The 6510-nt window shown below is 42.7% G+C and overlaps 2 non-coding genes across 2 annotated transcripts; one reads left to right on the top strand and one right to left on the bottom strand.

Moving 5' to 3' along the window:
* Positions 1 to 1073: 1073 nt before the first annotated feature.
* Positions 1074 to 1263, top strand: LOC140591895 (U2 spliceosomal RNA). The gene has a single exon (XR_011992215.1). It is a non-coding gene; the product is annotated as a U2 spliceosomal RNA (small nuclear RNA).
* Positions 1264 to 2065: 802 nt separating this feature from the next.
* On the bottom strand, positions 2066 to 2137 carry trnaw-cca (transfer RNA tryptophan (anticodon CCA)). Its single transcript has one exon. It is a non-coding gene; the product is annotated as a tRNA-Trp (tRNA).
* Positions 2138 to 6510: the final 4373 nt, after the last annotated feature.

Here is a 6510-nt window from a genome sequence, read left to right as displayed (position 1 = left end):
GCAGGCGCTTAACCGGTCCGTCGTGGCTAAGAAAGAACTGAGCCAAAAAGCCAAGCTCTCGATCTTTTGGTCCATCTTTGTCCCTACCCTCACCTATGGTCATGAGCTCTGGGTAATGACCGAAAGAACGAGATCGCGAATACAAGCGGCCGAAATGAGGTTTCTCCGCAGGGTGTCTGGGCTCTCCCTTAGGGATAGGGTGAGAAGTTCGGATATCCGGGAGGGCCTCAGAGTAGAACCGCTGCTTCTTCAAGTCGAAAGGAGCCAGTTGAGGTGGTTTGGACATCTGGTGCGGATGCCTCCTGGGCGGCTACCCGGAGAGGTTTTCCGTGCATGTCCTACAGGGAGGAGGCCTCGGGGCAGGCCCAGGACTCGCTGGAGGGATTATATCTCTCGGCTGGCCTGGGAACGCCTCGGTGTCCCCCCCGAGGAGCTGGTGGGGTTAGCTGGGGAGAGGGAGGTCTGGGTGCCTCTACTGAAGCTGCTACCCCCGCGACGCGAACCCCGGACAAGCGGCAGATGATGGATGGATGGATGGATTCGCCTCCATGTTGCCGGTCCTCCTCTCCCCGCATGTCGTCCTCCTCGTCTAGCCCTGCACGGTGTGGATAGTTATTCGTTGTACTTTGCGCCCCTTTGCCTCTGCCTTTCCTTCCCCCCGACATATCAAAAAAAGGAAAATCACTTTTTCTTTTTTTTTTAAACAGAAATAGTTACACGGGGGGAAATATAATGCCGACTTGCGAGAGCTAAGTGCTCAACCCGCCATCTTGGTCTGCAGCCAAACCGGAAGTCCGTTTAATAAGATTTTAACATTATGTAAATGTATTGGCTGCTTTTATTGTCTTTTTGTGCTTATTTTATGGAGAATGGTTCTGCTGATATTTTGTTTAATACTATTTTAAAATGTTTTATTACTGTCTTATTGTATTGGCATTCTCTTATATAATATGGGAAAATTTCAGCCTTTTATATTGTGACGATTCCTGAACATCTTAGTCTTAGTTTAATTCCTTTGTTAATAGTGCCAATTTTATGTGCAGTTTTTATTATATGTTTTAATGTGTTTGTGCAGAACTGTTTAATAAAGTATTGGGAAAAAAAAAAAATCTGTTCTTATCAGTTTAATATCTGATACGTCCCCCATGGAGGGGACCACATATTAAATGGATTTTTGGAACAGGGAGCTGGAAGTGGGGCTTGCTCCATCCGCTCCACACATCGACCCGGTATTGCAGTGCTTCCGGGAACGGTGCACCTCTACTGCCCCCTGTTGTTGAAAGACAGAACTGACTGACTGACTGACCATATAAAGTACATGATCTTACCACACTGACATTTCTGATTTTGCTAAAAATCATGTACAGTAAATTCAAAAGCTTTTTGTTTTGTCATAAATTATTTATACTATTTTATTATGCAGATAAAGTATTCCTGTAGATACAAGGAGGATAATTTTTTTTTTCTCGATGAATGTCGTTTTGAACCTAAAGGTTGTTTTTTTGGAAGAGCAGTATATAGTTACTGCCTACATTTTTTGCTGTGCATGTGATTTTGATGAGAATATTACATTTTTATATCTCGGCAACTTTTAATCAATATGGTCGCAAACTCTGGAAAACACTCCCAGAAAACCTAACAGCTACTGAATGTCTTAGCACTTTCAAAACTAGGCTGAAAATGCATCTGTTCACATTTATAATCTACAATGATGAATTATTTGATAATTTCATTTTATGCACTTATCTCTCACGCCTACCCTGGGGTCAAATGGACCCCAAAGGCACATGTCAGGTGACCTCTCATAGTAACGTAACTATTGTAAAAGATAATATAACCAGTTATTTTATTCACAGGAACATCATGAGTCGCTCTCCCAGAAGAGGTAGAGCTTAGAGGCCGCAATGGAGAATGTAGCTGGTTAGTCCCATGGTGGGTGGTACTTCATTTTCAATCATTCTACTGATCACAGGATTTGCAACATTCCACTCACAGAAACCAAGTGCCAACCCACTGAGTCATATGCCAATATCGCTGTGGAATAGCAATATTAACAAGCTCGTTATGACCCCGACATGATTCGAACACGCAACCTTCTGATCTGGAGTCAGACGCGCTACTATTGCGCCACGAGGTCCACCGGCAGAGATGGTGCAGGAGCACATGTGCATGCTCCCTGGGCATGCAGCGCCCTGGGCATACAGCGCCCTGGGCATTTACCGCCCACAGTGGTCGGGATGGCCAAGCACTACTGAAACATTCATTCATTTATGGTCTGCAATTATAGCCCATTTCAATTACATCTACATGGCAGGAACGTCTCACTAACATCAGAGGATGATTAAAGGTACGAGGCCTGAGGTAAAGAGCTAAAATAAGGTCTGCTTCAGGCTGTAATGTGCAGAAGGTTAAATCTGAGCTGGGGGTTCTTCAGATCAATACCTACTTGGCTCAAAAGACAGGGCATTAAAAAGCTGCAATTCATCTCTGATTAACTGAAATGTGTCTTCTGGGCTTGCCGGTCCAAATGATCTCACGTACAATCTGATTTTGTTTCGCCTAGAAGTTTGCACTGTTAATTTTCATGAACTTACGTGATGCTTTTAATGTAACGTTTCCCTTGATACAGGAAGCACTTATGCCAGTGTTTTCCCTGACCTGGAAAACATTCACATTTTCAATCAAGTCTAAGGAATTCTGCTGAAGAGGTTAATAATTACTAAAGGTGCACCTCTGCTGCGGTGGATTTAATTAAATAGGCAAAAAAAATGTGACTTTCAATCTAATCGGTTTGTCCTGACCTTACAGAAACATTATCATGGCCTTGGAAAAGCAGAGCAGCTGGAGAGGAAACAGGAAGTTCTCTGAGAACAAGCCCCCTCCTCCCCCGTGAGCGTGCAGGGATGCCCTCACGCTCCTGCTGAATCAGTCGCTCTGTCACGGTTCCTTTTTCTGCTCCTTGGTATGCATCCTGACCTTGCAGCAAAGGCTGATGGGTAACGAACATCAGCACGCTTCATGCTGATAGGAATCAGCACGTGGTCTCTCCGCATTGCACAGACCACCTGTTAAATAAAGAAAGCGAGGCAGGGGGAGGGACCCCTCACCGAGGTGGTGTGTTGCCACAAGCGATGGGTAGCGCGTTGCCACGGGCGATGGCTGGAGCATTGCTGTGGGTAATAGGTGGTCGGGGAGCAAGTAATCATAAAGCATCCGGTGGGGGGGTGGAGAAACTGGGGAGGAGGTTAGCGCTCGGGAAACAGGTCATCCATCAGCGGACTGGACACGAGGGACAGCGGCCTGCATAGCAACAAGCTGCTGCTATGAGCAGAGCATTCTGAGTTATTAACGGCCCGCACAGCTGAAGGGGGGGTCTGTTCCCTCTCTTTTGGCGTTCCCACCTTATCTCGCCGCTCCCAGATCCCGCGAGGAGCTCACTGGTGAAGAGAGGGCGACCTCACGGTCGTTAACATGGCCTATAAACATGGCATCTTGATTTACTGATGCAGAACAGGGAGGTGGACACTATCTCACTTTTGCAGCGATCAATTCCGCAATATCATCTACATTCCGGAACTGTCCATCCTCCATTTTTGAGGGGAATCAGCAACTGTAAAACAGATATGAATGTGATCATACACGCCGCTCAGTTTCCAATGTCTTAATAATCATAAGAACATAAGAACATAAGAACATAAGAACTATACAAACGAGAGGAGGCCATTCGACCCATCGAGCTCGCTTGGGGAGAACTTAACTAATAGCTCAGAGTTGTTAAAATCTTATCTAGCTCTGATTTAAAGGAACCCAAGGATTCAGCTTGCACTACGTTATCAGGAAGACTATTCCATACTCTGACTACACGCTGTGTAAAGAAGTGCTTCCTTAAATCCAGTTTGAAATGTTCTCCCGCTAATTTCCACCTATGGCCACGAGTTCTTGTATTTGAACTAATGCTGAAGTAACTATTCGGTTGAACAGCATCCAAACCTGTTAGAATCTTATAGACCTGGATCATGTCCCCCCTCAGTCTCCTTTGCTTGAGGCTGAACAGATTTAGCTCAAATAACCTTTCCTCGTATGACATTCCTCTAAGACCAGGAATCATTCTTGTGGCCCTACGCTGCACCTTTTCTAAGGCCGCTATGTCCTTTTTAAGATATGGTGACCAAACCTGTACACAATATTCTAGGTGAGGTCTCACCAAGGAATTGTATAATCTTAGCATTACCTCCCTTGACTTAAACTCCACACACCTGGAGATGTACCCCAACATCCTATTGGCCTTTTTTATTGCTTCCCCACACTGGCGAGAATGAGACATGGAAGCATCAACATACACACCAAGGTCTTTCTCATAATCAGCTACCTTTATTTCAGTAGGTCCCATAAAATACCTGTACTTTATATTTCTGCTCCCTACATGGAGTACCTTACATTTGTCTATGTTAAATTTCATCTGCCAGGTGTCAGCCCAGTCACTAATTAAATTAAGATCCCGCTGTAGCTGCTGAGCCGCTAGTTCAGTATCTGCTACACCACCCACCTTGGTGTCATCTGCAAATTTCACCAGTTTACTGTATATATTGGTGTCTATATCATTTATGTAAATTAGGAACAAAAGTGGTCCTAAAATTGAACCCTGCGGTACCCCACTATGAACGCAGGCCCACTGTGACATCGAGCCTCTTATAACTACTCGCTGCTTCCTATCCGTTAACCAGTTATCAATCCAAGTCGCTACAGTTCCTAAAATACCTGTCGCTTTGAGTTTAAGTGAGAGCCTCTTGTGGGGAACAACATCAAAAGCCTTTTGGAAATCTAAATAGATGACATCATAGGCCTTCTTATCATCAACTTCCTGAGTAGCTTCCTCAAAAAACTCCAACAGATTTGTTAAACAGGATCTACCTCTCCTAAATCCATGCTGGCTATCCCTCAAAATGTTATTTGAGTCCAGGTAATCTACCATTTTCTCTTTGATTATAGCCTCCATAACTTTACCAGTTATACAAGTTAGACTGATTGGCCTATAGTTTGACAAATTACTTCTATCCCCTTTTTTGAAAATGGGCGTTATGTTGGCATGCTTCCAATCAGAAGGTACCACACCTTCAGATAAGGATTTTTGAAACAGTAATGTTAAGGGTCGGCAAATAATATCCCTCATCTCTTTTAACACTATAGGTAAGATGCCATCAGGGCCCTGTGATTTATTTATTTTGAGCTTAGCTAGGCTTTGCAAAACATCAGCTTCAGTTATATATATATTAGTTATAGACGATGTTGAATTAGTAATAAGAACTGGTAAGTTACTAGTGTCCTCGACAGTGAATACCTGTGCAAAACTATCATTGAACTCATTTACTATGTCAATGTCGTTTTCAATTATAAGACCCTTACTATCCTGCAGATTAGTAATTTCAGCTTTTAGAGCTCTTTTAGAGTTAAAATACTGGAAGAAACTTTTAACGTCATCCTTAGCCTCCAATGCGATCTTCCTTTCGACATTCCTTTTAGCTCGTCTAATGTCATTTTTTAATTCAGCCTGTAGATTTAGATACTCTTGCTTTATTATGTCATCATCAGTTATTTTCCATCTCTGGAACAAAGCCCTTTTCCTCCTTACTTTATACTTTATGTCCCTATTAAACCACCTAGGTTGCAATTTCCTAGATTTATTCTTGCTAGAAACAGGTATGAAGTCCTCTTGTACTTGCAATAATGTGCTTTTAAAAAATTCCCATGCCTCTTCAACAGTTTTGTTATTTAACTCCATCCAGTTCACGGTTTCTAGTTTTAATCTCATACAATTGAAGTTAGCCTTCCTAACATTATATATTTTTGATTTGGACTTTGCTCTTCGGGCACTAAACTTAACCTCAAATTTAACCATGTTATGATCGCTACTGTCAAGTGGTTCTAAAACATCTAATTTACCAATCCTGTCCTGGTTATTAGACAAAACAAGATCAAGAATGGCATCTCCCCTGGTAGGGGTGTTAACAAACTGAGTAAAAAAACAATCCTGTACTAATTCCACCATCTCAAGTTCATTTTCAGAAGAGCCAGCAACAATGTCCCACTGTATCCCCGGTAGATTAAAATCACCCATAACTACCACATCATTTTTATTGCTCATAATCCTAATATCACTGTATAACAATCTGCTTTCCTCAGCAGCTACATTGGGTGCTCTGTAACAAACACCGACAATTAGGCTATTTGAGTTTGTAGCATCTAATTTTACCCATATAGCTTCCGTACTTTTACTTATATCAGTAAGCTCCCTTGCCTGCAAGATTTCCTTTACATATACTGCAACACCACCTCCCTTCTTACCTATACGGTCTTTACGGAACAATGTGTAACCATCCATATTATATTCTTGTCCATCCTTATCACTCAACCACGTTTCAGTTATTGCTATAATATCATAAGAGTCCGATGAGATAAGAGCCTCTAAATCATGAATTTTATTCCTAATACTCCTGGCGTTTAAATACAGAC

The sequence above is a fragment of the Paramormyrops kingsleyae genome, chromosome 6 (genome assembly GCF_048594095.1).
Source record: "Paramormyrops kingsleyae isolate MSU_618 chromosome 6, PKINGS_0.4, whole genome shotgun sequence".
NCBI lineage: Eukaryota > Metazoa > Chordata > Actinopteri > Osteoglossiformes > Mormyridae > Paramormyrops > Paramormyrops kingsleyae.
This window is presented reverse-complemented; position numbering and strand designations above follow the sequence as displayed.